The sequence below is a fragment of the Mobula hypostoma genome, chromosome 6, assembly GCF_963921235.1.
Source record: "Mobula hypostoma chromosome 6, sMobHyp1.1, whole genome shotgun sequence".
Lineage (NCBI taxonomy): Eukaryota > Metazoa > Chordata > Chondrichthyes > Myliobatiformes > Myliobatidae > Mobula > Mobula hypostoma.
Genome location: NC_086102.1, coordinates 11214517 through 11229562, shown reverse-complemented (window position 1 = coordinate 11229562; position 15046 = coordinate 11214517).

Here is a 15046-nt window from a genome sequence, read left to right as displayed (position 1 = left end):
ATATGGTGAGAAGGCAGGTGATTGGGGTTAAGTGGGATCCGGGATCAGCCATGATGGAATGGCGGAGCAATCTCAGTGGCCTAAATAGCCTAATTCTGCTGCTATGTTTTATGTTCTTATGGTATTATGGGTAACAATTGTTCCTGAACCTGGTGGTTTTTGAGTCCTGAGGCTCCTATTCCTTTGTCCTGGTGGCAGCAGTGAGAAGACAGCATGTCCTGGGTGGTGGGGGGGGCGGTCCTTGACAAGTGATTCAATGCATTGAATAGCAGACAAAAATATGTTGTAGTAGTGTAGTAACACTACAATGTCTTACATAAACATTCACCTCACACTTTCTGTCAACATATCAATGTTCAGGCTATGCCACTCAGGGACTTGCGCTAATTTTGTTTCGTGACTGTATGTACTGGATGATACCTATATATCCTATGTGCACTATAGGTACCGTGTCTTGTACCTTGTCCTCAGAGGGACAATGTTTCATTCAGCTGTATACAGGAGTATGGTGAATGAAAATAAACTTGAACTTGAAAATATGAGGCAGAACTACTACACTCTGTTCTACCTGAACCAAATACTTCACAAGTTTACATGCCTTACAGGTGAAGCAAATGAAATCTCTAAGACAAATACAAGAAAGTCTGTAGATGCTGGAAATCCAAAGTACCACCCACAAAATGCTGGAAAAACTCAGCATCTATGGAAAAGAGTAAACAGTCGATGTTTCGGACTGAAACCTCAACTGTATACTGTTATTCATAGATGCTACCTGACCAGCCGAGTTTCTACAGGGTTTTGTGTGTGTTGCTTTTGAAATCTCTCGGAGACTAAATTGACAAAGAGTACAGATCATTGGTAAGCCATAACAGTCTTAACACATCTTGACTTCCTCCCAATCTTGAAGAAAAGTGGACTCTAGCCATGTTTATCCACTGATCTTTTCCCGGATATTACTAGCAAATGATTAAGCTAGACTTGTTGATCTGGAGATATTAGTTGGAATCTTACCATGAGAACATATTAAATTTCAGCTATTTACCTAATTTAAAATGAATCTGGAATAAAATGTTACTGCCAAGGTAGCGATCATAAATTGCTTTGACATAAAAACTACTCCATTTGGATAATTGATGCATTCTGACGGGCTGCTTCAATGTCTGGTATGGAGGGGCTACTGCACAGGACTGAAAGAAGTTGCAGAAGGTTGTAAATCTATTCAGCTCCATCTTGGGCACTAGCCTACAAGGTACCCAGGACATCTTTAGGGAGCGGTGTCTCAGAAAGGCAGCGTCCATTATTAAAGACCTCCAACACCCAGGGCATGCCCTTTTCTCACTGTTACCATCAGGTAGGAGATACAGAAGCCTGAAGGCAGACACTCAGCAATTCAGGAACAGCTTCTTACCCTTTGCCATCCAATTCCTGAATGGACTTTGAAGCTTTGGACACTACCTCACTTTTTTTAATATACAGTTTTTCTGTTTTTGTACATTTTTAATAATCTATTCAATATATGTAATTGATTTACTTGTTTATTTATTATTATATTTTATTTTTTTTTTCTCTCTGCTAGATTGTGTATTACATTGAACTGCTGCTGGTAAGTTAACAAATTTCACGTCACATGCCGGTGATAATAAACCTGATTCTGATTCTGATTCTAATAGAGAGAAAATTTTATACTGTCTGCTTGACTGTTAACTGTCCTCTGAAATGGTTAAAGTCTAGATCAGAGCAAGTTTGGACCCCATATGTAAGGAAATATGTGCTGGCAATAGAGGGGGTCAAGAGGGTGTTCTCAAGAATGATTCAGAGAATGAAAGGGCTAACATATGAAGAGTGTATTATGGCTCTGTGCTTGTACTCACTGGAGTTCAGAAGAATGGCGGGGGGTGGTTCTCATTAAAAACTATTAAATATTGAAAGGCCTCGATATAGTGGATGTGGAGAGGATGTTTTTAATAGTGGGGGAGTCTATAACCAGAGGGACAACCTCAGAACAGAAGGAAGTCCTTTCAGAACAAAGATAAGGAAGAAATTTTTTAGCCAGGTAGTAGTAAATCTGTGGAATTCATTGCCACAGACAGCTGTGGAGGCTAAGTCTTTAGGAGTGTTGAAAGCAGAGGCTGATAGATTCTTGATTAGTTAGGGTGTCAAAGGTTAGGTGGGGAAAGCAGGAGAATGGAATTGAATAGGATAATAAATCAGCCATGACGGAATAGCAGAGCAGACTCAATGAGCCAAATGGCCAAATTCTGTTCCTATGTTTTATGGTCTAAAGTCAAGTTTATCGACATATGCACATGTGCATATACTTTCATCCAGGGAAGAAATCATTACTATGAGGGGATGTAATTTTAAGCTGATTGGAGGAAATTATAGGGAAGATATCAGAGGTATGCTCTTCACACAGAGAGTAGTGGGTCTGTGGAATGCCTTACCAGTAGTGGTGTAGAGTCAGATATATTGGGGGCAGTTAAGAAACTCTTAGATAGGCACATGATAGAAGAATGGAGGTCTATCTGGGAGGGAAGAGTTAGATTGATCTTGGAGTAGATTAAAGAGTTAGTGAACATTGTAGGCTAAAGGCTGGAACAGTGATGTAGTAGTCTATGTATGGACAGATGCAATGAAAAATAATTGCTGTAACATCACAGGCAGATAGTGTCATGGTCCCTTCTGGCAACCCCCCACCTTTCTATTTACCACAGGAATTGGGCCTCAATCACCTCATTTAATTTCCAATCATTCCCAGGTTCCACTAACTACACACACCTGCTTCCCATCAGAAACTGCAGGATAAAGACCCTGTGATCGCAACAAGGAGCTGCCAGTTTGTGGTTGACTTGTGGATGAGTAACCTCGGTCCATGGTTCATAGGACTATCAGTTCTAAGTCAAGCATTGTTCCTGAATTTGCTACTAAAACCAAGACTCCTGGTAAAGACCCTCTTGGGCACCTCCTGACTTGGCCTCTGTGCCTGTGTTCAGCACTTGGGTTCGTTCCACTGCCATATCCTTGTAACAGAATGAACTGGCCACGATGAACCCAGTGGACACAGATCCTGTACAACAGGCCCTGGCCAGCTAGGGCTACCTATTGAGTGCCCACGACCAACTACTTTGGGAGATCACAGATAAACTGCAGACACTATTCGTGAATGTGTGGAAGGTCAGTGAAGAAGTGGACCAGGTCTCTGCTTCCTTTTCTCCATCCCCTCCTAGAACCCTGGCTACCCAAACTGCACCACTCAGGATGGCCTCGCTCCTGGAATCAGCAACACCATCCCCTCGAGAGCTGTATGTACCCGAGCCTGAACCCTATGCTGGGGACCTAGGTAGGTGCTGGGCTTTCCTGTTATAATGCTCCCTAGACTTTGAGCTGCAGCCACCTACTTACACTTCTGATAAATCAAAGATTGTGTATGTCATGGGGCTATCACGAGGAGATGCCTTGGCTTCGCAATGGTGATATGGGATAACCGATCAGAGGTTTGTTCCTCCTACTCCTTTGTCGCTGAAACGAGGAAAGTCTTTGAACAATCCATTCATGTTAAGGACACTGCGAAATGATTGCTTACTCTTTGTCAGGCTTTGCGAAGTGTGGCCAGGTATTCCATTGGGTTCTGGACCTTAGCCGCAGACTCCGGGTGGAATGACAAGGGCCTATGGGAGGTGTTTCGACAGGGCCTCTCAGTCAAGATAAAGGAGGGATGACATGGACTGTCTGGACTCTCTGATCTCGCTAGCCATTCGATTAGATTATTGACTTCAGGAGCATCAGAGAGAGAGAACCAGTCGCCCTGCTCCTCGGGGAAGCCCACAGTCCACTTTACCAGTCTCAGCCAGCTCCCCACCCCTTTCCCCAGTCGCTCCCAGTGTGGCTCCTGCTCCAACCATCCCCACCGCCCCCCGGGGGAGGAACTGATGCAGCTGGGATGGAACAGTCTCTCCCTGGCCGAACGAATTCGAAGGTGGAGAGCTGGGGATTGCTACTATTGTGGCCAGCCAGGCCATTTCCGGGATACCTGCCCTCAGCGGCCCAAAAGGGAGGGCTCACCAGTGAGAAAGGGAACTCTGGCGAGCCAAATGATACTCTCTTCAGCACCCCAGACTCGGATGCAGATCCCGGCAATCGTGAATTACCTACAGCAGTCCCCGTCCCTATCCGCTTTGATGGATTCCGGTGCTGAGGGCAATCTGCTGGATGAAGAGATAGCCACCCAGGCTGGAATACCTTGCATGCCACTAACCACGCCCCTGGAGGCCCGGGCCCTGGACGGAAAACTGCTGGATCGGGTGACCCACTGTATGCCACCCTGACCTTGACCCTATCCGGCAATCATTGGGAGGAGGTACGATTCAGTCTCATTCATTCACCTCAAGCCCCGGTAGTTCCAGGGTATCCATGGCTGACCCAACACAATCCCCATATCGACTGGCCTATCGGGAGGATAGCAAAATGGAGCCCGTCTTGCCATGCCAACTGTCCGCAGTCAGCCCCGTCTCCCAGAGAAGCTACTGCAACCCCATCTGTTTTGGAACTCCTCGACTTGTCCCATGTCCCCACAGAGTACCATGACCTGGGACAGGTGTTCAGTAAACAACGGGCCCTTTCCCTGCCTCTGCACCGCCCATATGATTGTGCCATTGACCTTCTCCCCAGGGCCCCGCTACCCACTAGTCACTTTTTTTAACCTATCCCGACCGGAGAGGCGATGGAGAAGTAGATTAGTGAGTCCCTCACAGCGGGCATTATCAGGCCTTCATCCTCCCCGGCAGGTGCTGGTTTATTTTTTGTAGAAAAGAAGGATGGGACACTTTGCCCATGTATTGATTACTGAGGCCTAAATAATATAACAGTTAAGAACAAGTACCCTATGCCACTCATTAGTTCGGCATTTGAACCACTGCATGGAGCCACCATCTTCTCAAAGCTGGACCTTCACAATGCCTACCATTTAGTCAGGATGAGGGAGGGGGACAAATAGAAGATGGCCTTCAATACACTTCAAGGCCACTTTGACTACTTGTTCATGCCGTTTGGCCTCACCAATGCCCCCACCGTTTTCCAAACCCTGATCAATGATGTACTGAGGGACTTTATCAATCGGTTCGTATTTGTTTACCTTGACGATATCCTGATATTTTCTAGCAGCCCCCAAGAACACGTACACCATGTCCGTCAAGTCCTCCAAAGACTGTGGGAAAACCAGTTATTTGCAAAGGTGGAGAAATGCGAGTTCCACATTCCTTCGGTCAGCTTCCTAGACTATATCATTGAAAGCGGGCGGGTAAAAGCAGACCCCGAGAAGATCCGGGCAGTGGAGGAATGGCCTAGACCCACAACATGCAAACAACTTCAACGATTCCTGGGGTTTGCAAACTTCTACTGCAGATTTGTCAGAGACTACAGTCGAGTGGCGCCCCCACCCCCCCCCCTTACCCGGCTTACCTCGCCTACCACACCGTTTTGCTAAGAATCCTAAGCGGACTCAGCATTCACCGACTTGAAGAGGTGTTTCACCACCGCTCCCATCCAGACCCATCCCGTCAATTCATCTTTGAGGTGGATGCCTCTGACTCTGGGGTAGGAGTGGGTCTACTTTGTCCTCTACCTGTCCCAGGTCACACATCACCCTAGACTTCGTCACCAGTCTACCCCCTTCCCACGGAAACACCATTGTCCTCACTTTGGTAGACCGATTCTCCAAGGCGGTGCACTTTGGCCCTCCCTAAACTCCCTTCCTCTCAAGAAACCACAGATCTTCTCATCCACCATGTCTTCCGCCTCCATGGAATCCCCACGGACATCATCTCCGATCGAGGTCCCCAGTTCATCTCGCAGGTATGGAAGGCCTTCTGTCAAGCCTTGGGTGCATTGGTCAGCCTGTCATCCAGCTTCCACCCCCAGACGAAACGGGTCAACCACGACCTGGAGGCGACGCTACATTGTGTAACGGCAAACAACCCGTTGACCTAGAGCAACCACCTCCTGTGGGTTGAGTATGCCCACAACTCTCCGGTGAGCTCTGCTATTGGAAGGTCTCCGTTCGAGTGCTCCCTTGGGTCCCCCGCTCCTTCATCCCAGACTCTTCCCTCATCCAGGACTTTCATCGGGACCATCCAGACAGGCCTGGAGGAACACCTGGAGGCTCCCGTTGATGGGAGAGTACTATCATGGTCCTTTCTGGCAATCCCCCACCTTGCTATTTACCCCAGGAATTGGGCCTCAATCACCTTATTTAATTTCCAATCATTCCCAGGTTCCACTAACTACACACACCTGCTTCCCATCAGAGACTGCAGGATAAAGACCCTGTGATCGCAACAAGGAGCTGCCAGTTCGTTGGTCGGCTCATGTATGAGTAACCTCATTCCATGGTTCTTAGGACTACCAGTTCTAAGTCAAGCATCGTTCCTGAATTTGCTACTAAAACCAAGACTTCTGGTAAAGACTCTCTTGGACACCAATTCCACGCTCGCTACGTCCGTAACACCTCCTGACTCAGCCTCCGTGCCCCTGTTCAGCACTTGGGTTCGTTCCACTGCCAGGTGCTTGTAACAGATAGTATCATATGAGCAGTGTTCACAGATAAACACAAACATAATTTTACAAGAGAAAACATAATTAGAATTTTAAAAGTTCATTTTAGTGCAAGATGATCTGCGTGGCTCCAGTGTTGCCGCACTGAAGTAGTCTTTAGTTTGTCGTTGGTTGGGCAAGGGACAAAATGGTACCTGCTCTTGAACCTGGTGATGTGGAAGTTTTGGCTTCTGTACTTCCTATTTCTTATTCCCATTCTGACATGTCTATCCATGGACTCTCCTTCTGCCATGATGAGGCCAAACTCAGGCTGGAGGAGCAACAACTCCTATTCTGTCTGCATCACCTCCAAACTGATTTCTCTAACTTCTGACAATTTATCCTTCCTCCCTCCTTTTCTCTTTCTCCATTCTCAATTCTAGTTATCCTATCAAGCCTTCACTTCTCACCTGTTTATCACCTCTCTGGTTCCTCTCCTCCTTCCCTTTCTTCCATGATGCACTCTCCTCTATCGTCAGATTCCTTCTTCAATGGCCCTTTGCCTTTTTTACTTACCACCTCTCAGCTTCAAACCTCAAAGTTCAACGTATATTTGAACCATATACAACCCTGAGATCCATATTCTTGCTCAATAAATAATAAATCCATAGAATAATAACAATTCTTTGAAGAAATAACAAGCAGGAGAGACAGAGAATCAGTTGATTTTGTGTACTTGGATTTTCAGAAGGCTTTTGACAAGGTGCCACACATGAGGCTGAGAGTGACGTAGTTAATTCAGAAACAAAGGTTCTGAACTTAAAGAGGGGTAACTTTGAAGGTATGAGACATGAATTAGCTAAGATAGACTGGCAAATGACACTTCAAGGATTGACGGTGGATATGCAATGGCAGGCATTTAAAGGTTGCATGGATGAACTACAACAATTGTTCATCCCAGTTTGGCAAAAGAATAAATCAAGGAAGGTAGTGCACCCGTGGCTGACAAGAGAAATTAGGGATAGTATCAATTCCAAAGAAGTAGCATACAAATTAGCCAGAGAAAGTGGCTCACCTGAGGACTGGGAGAAATTCAGAGTTCAGCAGAGGAGGACAAAGGGCTTAATTAGGAAGGGGAAAAAAGATTATGAGAGAAAACTGGCAGAGAACATAAAAACGGACTGTAAAAGCTTTTATAGATATGTAAAAAGGAAAAGACTGATAAAGACAAATGTAGGTCCCCTGCAAACAGAAACAGGTGAATTGATTATGGGGAGCAAGGACATGGCAGACCAATTGAATAATTACTTTGGTTCTGTCTTCACTAAGGAGGACATAAATAATCTTCCAGAAATAGTAAGGGACAGAGGGTCCAGTGAGATGGAGGAACTGAGCGAAATACATGTTAGTAGGGAAGTGGTGTTAGGTAAATTGAAGGGATTGAAGGCAGATAAATCCCCAGGGCCAGATGGTCTGCATCCCAGAGTGCTTAAGGAAGTGGCCCAAGAAATAGTGGATGCATTAGTGATAATTTTTCAAAACTCGTTAGATTCTGGACTAGTTCCTGAGGATTGGAGGGTGGCTAATGTAACCCCACTTTTTAAAAAAGGAGGGAGAGAGAAACCGGGGAATTATAGGCCGGTTAGCCTAACGTCGGTGGTGGGGAAACTGCTGGAGTCAGTTATCAAGGATGTGATAACAGCACATTTGGAAAGCGGTGAAATGATCGGACAAAGTCAGCATGGATTTGTGAAAGGAAAATCATGTCTGACGAATCTCATAGAATTTTTTGAGGATGTAACTAGTAGAGTGGATAGGGGAGAACCAGTGGATGTGGTATATTTGGATTTCCAAAAGGCTTTTGACAAGGTCCCACATAGGAGATTAGTGTGCAAACTTAAAGCACACGGTATTGGGGGTAAGGTATTGGTGTGGGTGGAGAATTGGTTAGCAGACAGGAAGCAAAGAGTGGGAATAAACGGGACCTTTTCAGAATGGCAGGCGGTGACTAGTGGGGTGCCGCAAGGCTCAGTGCTGGGACCCCAGTTGTTTACAATATATATTAATGACTTGGATGAGGGAATTAAATGCGGCATCTCCAAGTTTGCGGATGACACGAAGCTGGGTGGCAGTGTTAGCAGTGAGGAGGATGCTAAGAGGATGCAGGGTGACTTGGATAGGTTGGGTGAGTGGGCAAACTCATGGCAGATGCAATTTAATGTGGATAAATGTGAAGTTATCCACTTTGGTGGCAAAAATAGGAAAACAGATTATTATCTGAATGGTGGCCGATTAGGAAAAGGGGAGGTGCAACGAGACCTGGGTGTCATTATACACCAGTCATTGAAAGTGGGCATGCAGGTACAGCAGGCGGTGAAAAAGGCGAACGGTATGCTGGCATTTATAGCGAGAGGATTCGAGTACAGGAGCAGGGAGGTACTACTGCAGTTGTACAAGGCCTTGGTGAGACCACACCTGGAGTATTGTGTGCAGTTTTGGTCCCCTAATCTGAGGAAAGACATCTTTGCCATAGAGGGAGTACAAAGAAGGTTCACCAGATTGATTCCTGGGATGGCAGGTCTTTCATATGAAGAAAGACTGGATGAACTGGGCTTGTACTCGTTGGAATTTAGAAGATTGAGGGGGGATCTGATTGAAACGTATAAGATCCTAAAGGGATTGGACAGGCTAGATGCAGGAAGATTGTTCCCGATGTTGGGGAGGTCTAGAACGAGGGGTCACAGTTTGAGGATAGAGGGGAAGCCATTTAGGACCGAGGTTAGGAAAAACTTCTTCACACAGAGAGTGGTGAATCTGTGGAATTCTCTGCCACAGCAAACTGTTGAGGCCAGTTCATTAGCTATGTTTAAAAGGAAGTTAGATATGGCCCTTGTGGCTACAGGGGTCAGGGGGTATGGAGGGAAGGCTGGGTTCTGAGTTGGATGATCAGCCATGATCATAATAAATGGCGGTGCAGGCTCGAAGGGCCGAATGGCCTACTCCTGCACCTATTTTCTATGTTTCTATGTTTTCTATGTTAACAAGTTAAGAGCCCATCGTATTACAAGAAAGACTCTAGTCTGGATAAAGCAGTTGCTGATTGGCAGGAGGTGAAGAGTGAGAATAAAGGGAGCCTTTGACTGTGTTGGGACTGATTTTTATTTTTTTTTAAATGCTATGCGTCAATGATTTTGATGATGGAATTAATGGCTTTGTTGCAAAGTTTGCAGATGATATAAAGATAGGTGGAGGGGCAGATAGTTTTGAGGAAGTAGATAAGCTAAAGTGGGACTTAGATTGGGAGAATGGGCAGAGAAATGGCCTATGGAATATAGTGTCAGGCAGTGTATGGTCATGAACTTTGGAAGAAAAAAATGAAAGAGTTGACTATTTTCCAAATGGAGAGAATACAAACAAAACAACAGAGGTGCAAAGGGACTTGGAAGTCCTTGTGCAGGATTCCCTAAAGGTTAATTTGCAGGTTCAGTCTGTGAGGAAGGTAAATGTGATGGTAGCTTTTGTTTCAAAAGGACTAAAATATAAAAATAAGAATTTAATGTTGAGGCTTTATAAAGCACTGGTAAGGCCTCACTTGTAGTGTTGTGAGCAGTTTTGTGTCCATTTTCTTGGAAAGGATGTAGTGAAATCAAGGAGTTCAAAGGAGGTTCATGAAAATGATTCCAGGATTGAACCGCTTGTCATATGAAAAGTGTTTGATGGCTCTTGGCCTGTATTCAGTAGGATTCAGAAGAATGAGTGGTGACTGAATTGAAACCTATCGAATGATGAAAGGTCTTGATAGAATGGATGTGGAGAGGGTGTTTCCTATGGTGGAAGAGTCTAGGACCAGAGAACACAGATCAGAATAGAGGAGCATCCTTTTAGAATGGAAATGAGGAGTTTAGCCAGAGAGTGGTGAATCTGTGGAATTTGTTGCCACATGTGGCTGTGGAGGCCAAATCTTTATGTATATTTAAGGCTGAGGTTGATAGATTCTTGATTGGTTAGGGCAGGAAAGGATATGTGGAGAAAGCAAGATTGGGGCTGAGAGGAAAGGTGGATTAGTCATGATGAAATGGTGGAGCACACTTGATGGGCCAAATGGCCTAATGCTGTTTCTATATCTTGTGATCTTGTAACCAAATCAATGAAAAACTGCACAAATGAGCATTCTACTAGTGTGCAAACTGCAAGTACAAAAAGAAGATAATAATAAAAATTAAGCAATTAATATCAAAGTGAAATGAAGATTCCTTGAAAGTGAGCCCAGAGGTTGTGGGAATATTTCAATGATGGGCAAGTGAAGTTGAGTGAAGATATTTCCTTTGCTTCAAGGGCCTGATGGTTGAGGGGTACTTTATACTTTATTGTCGCCAAACAATTGATACTAGAACGTACAACCATCACAGTGATATTTGATTCTGCGCTTCCCACTCCCTGGATTACAAAATCGATAGTAAATATTAAAAATTTAAATTATAAATCATAAATAAAAAATAGAAAAATGGAAAGTAAGGTAGTGCAAAAATACCGAGAGGCAGGTACGGATATTTGGAGGGTACGGCCCAGATCTGGGTCAGGATCCGTTCAGCAGTCTTTTCACAGTTGGAAGGAAGCTGTTCCCAAATCTGGCCGTACAAGTCTTCAGGCTCCTGAGCCTTCTCCCAGAGGGAAAAGGGACGAAAAGTGTTGGCTGGGTGGGTCGTGTCCTTGATTATCTTGGCAGCAATGCTCCGACAGCGTGCAGTGTAAAGTAAGTCCAAGGATGGAAGATTGGTTTGTGTGATGTGCTGCGCCGTGTTCATGATCTTCTGCAGCTTCTTTCAGTCTTGGACAGGACAACTTCCATACCAGATTGTGATGCCCCCTAGAAGAATGCTTTCTACGGTGAATCAATTAAAAAAAAATTAGTAAAGGTTTTAGGGGACAGACCAAATTTCTTTAGCTTTCTCAGGAAGTAAAGGCGCTGGTGGGCCGCCTTGGCAGTGAACTCTGCTTGGTTGGACCAAGTCAGGTCATTTGTGATATTGACCCCGAGGAACTTAAAGCTTTTGACCTGTTCCACTTACGCACCACCAATGTAAATTGGGACAGGTCAAAAGCTTTAAGTGTATTAATTGTTTCTGAATCTGGTGGTGTGAATCCTGAGCCTCCTGTACCTTCTCCCTGATGGCAGCAGCAGCAAGAAGAGAGCATGATCTGAGTGGTGGGGTGGGGGGTCCCTGTTGATGGATTCTGCTTTCCTGCAACAATGTTTCATGTAGATGTGCTTACTGGTGGGTCCGTGCTCCTTCCTGCCATCTCATCTACCACCTGCCAGCTTGTACACCTTCCCCTCCTCTCACCTTCTTATTCTGGCTTCTGCCCCCTTCCCCTTCAGTCCTGATGAAGGGTTTCAGCCTGAAGTGTCAACTCTTCATTTCTATCCATAGAAGCTGCTGACGTACTACATTTTGTGTGTTTTACGTGGGCTGTTTCACCACATTGCAGTGCTGTTAAGTACAAATAATTGTGGTTTTAGAGTCGTAGAGTCACCCAGCTTGGAAACAAACACTTTGCTGCAACTCACCAAGCTGATCAATGTGCCTACTTGATCTAATTCACTTGTGTGTGCTTAATCCACATCCCTCTAGACCATGTATGTCTAAATATACTTAGTGTTATTATTGTTCCTGTCCCTATCACTTCCACTGGCAGTCTGTTCTATGGAAACACCACTCTGTGTGTGAAAAGATGTGCCTTAGCTCCCCTTGTTGTCTGTGAGGAGTTTGTACATTCTCCCCATTGCTGTGTGGGTTTCCTCCAACATTTCAAAGCTGTATGGGTTGGTAGGTTAGTTGGTTATGTGGACATAAATGGGAGGTATTGACTTATTGGGCCAGAAGGGACCTATTACCATGCTGTATCTCTAAATAAAAAATACTATGGAAAAAAATATCCCTTGTCTTTTCCTCTCACCTTAAGCCTATTCCCTCTATCTTTGGACTCCTGTACCCTAGGAAAAAATACTGAGGCCATTCACCTTATCCATGCCCCTCATGATTTTATAAACCTCTACAACATCTCTCAACCTCCTAACTCAAAGGAAATAAATCCTGGCTGATCCAGCCTTTCCTTCACTAAGCCCCAGTAATGTCCTTATGATTTTTTTTCCAACACCCTTTCCAGCTTCCTATTGATGGATGACCAGAAATGAACACAAACTTGGGATGGTATGTAGTGTAGCAGTCATTTATTACAATTCCAAGGACCCATGTTCAATTCCGCTGCTGTCTTAAGGAGTCTGTGGTTCTCTCTGTGAACATGTGCGTTTCCTCTGCGTTGGGTGCTCCAGTTTACTCCTACATTCCAAACACCTAGAGGTTAGTATGTTAAAATGTAACATGCGTGCAGTTTGGTAGCATGGACTCATTGGGCAAGAGTGCCATTTACCATTCTGCATCTCTAAATAAAATTAAAAAAATAAAATAGACTAGTTTTCCTTTTTTGAGCTCCAATTCTTTTCTAAAAGTTGGAGTACAAATGCTTATTTTCTATATAACACTCTATCAAGAGTAAAATATATTTGAAAATAAGAGCTTCTTCAGTCTAAGTGGAAGATCCAGTAACTAATGAAAACTGCTGACCCTTAGTCCTGGAGAAGATTCCACCTCATTGCAATTAAATTTGGCTGAATTTACCTTTGCTGCCGTCATGATGCAGTGCTCCATTCACCCTCTCACCTACCAGCTCACTGATTACACACGTTACAGCCTGCTGGAAAAGTTCTGTGGCACTTTGAGTCATTCTCGGTTCTTTCCCAGGTGTTCTCTTAAGTGCCTGCAAAGTAATTGCCGCCGTTACGGATCAGTGCAAATCCAGTGTGAATGAAAGAGATAGTAGCTGACTCTTATTTACTGGAATCTCCAATAGTGTTATGGAGGGAAAGTTCTCTCTGTGAAATCCCCATTCCTGCCCCTCCCCCCCCACCCAGCTTCCCAGAGTTTCTGTTGTGGCACTGGGGAACATGTTATCTCCTGTCTGATCAAATAATTGGTGAAAAGGGGTGAAGTTATCTGGCAGATTGTAGTAAAAGGTTCAACTCTTGGGTGGCATGATAGCTTAGTGGATAGTATAACACTACTACAGTGTCAATGGCCTGGGAGTTAGATATGGCCCTTGTGGCTACGGGGATCAGGGGGTATGGAGGGAAGGCTGGGGCAGGGTTCTGAGTTGGATGATCAGCCATGATCATAATAAATGGCGGTGCAGGCTCGAAGGGCCAAATGGCCTACTCCTGCACCTATTTTCTATGTCTATGTTTCTATGCTTTATTCCCACTGCTGTTAGCAAGGAATTTGTGCATTCTCCCAGTGGGTGCTCCAGTTTCATCCCACATTACAAAGACCTACAGATTAATTGATCAGATGGGTGTATTTCAGCAGCGCAGACTCATTGGATCAGAAGGGCCTGTTACTGTTCTGTATCTCCAAATAAAATAAATAAATTTAAAAAAAAACAGTGAGATGAGTCAGTGATAACTTTCAGTACTAACACTCTGATCAACTCTAGGAAGAGCAGCTCATTGTACTGGCGGGGGGGGGGGAGCGCAAATTAATTATAATAAAGATAAGACCACAAGATATAGAAGCAGAAATAGACCATTCTCCGTCATTTCATCATGGCTGTTCCATTTTCCCGCTGAGCTTCAAGCTCCTGCCTTCTCCCTATGTCCCTTCATGCCCTGACTAATCAAGAATCTATATATTGTACCTCTGCCTTAAATATACCCAATGACTTGGCTTCCACAGCTGCACGTGGCCACAAGTTCCACAGATTCACCTCTCTCTGGCTGAAGAAAATCCTCCTCTTCTCCTTACTAAAAGGACGCCACTCTATCCTGAGGCTGTGTCCTCTGGTCTTAGACTCCCCCAAGATAAGTAACTCTGTTTCTATTTCATTCTCAGTCCATGACCACCAGATTTTTCCTTGTCCTCGTTTGCTCCTGAGAATGTATTCCTTAAAGGTAATGGGTGAAATGAATTTAAAAATAAACTGGAGTCACTACAAACAGTATATAGTGTGGCTACAAGAGCAGCTGAGAGTTTAGGAATCCTGCAGTGGGTAACTCACCTTCTCACTCCCCAAAGTCTGTCCGCCATCATCAAGGCTCAAGAATATGATGGAACCCTCTCCACTTGTCTGCATGAGCACAGCTTCAACAGCGCTCAAGAAATTTGCCACTATACGGGGTAGAGTGTCCCAACTGATAGGCTCCCCACCCACATCCATTCACTCACTCCACCACCGGCACACTATAGTAGCAGTTTGTATCATCCACAGGATGCACTGCATCATCTCACCAAGACTCCTGAGACAAACCCACCACCCCTCAAGATAAGATTAACTTTATTTGCCGTATGTGCGGTACATCGGATCATGCAGTGTAATGTATTGTTTATGTCAAATCAAATCAGGGCAGATTGTGCTGAGTGTTGCCCTGCTTCCAGCACCAACAACTCTCTAACCCTAACCATAC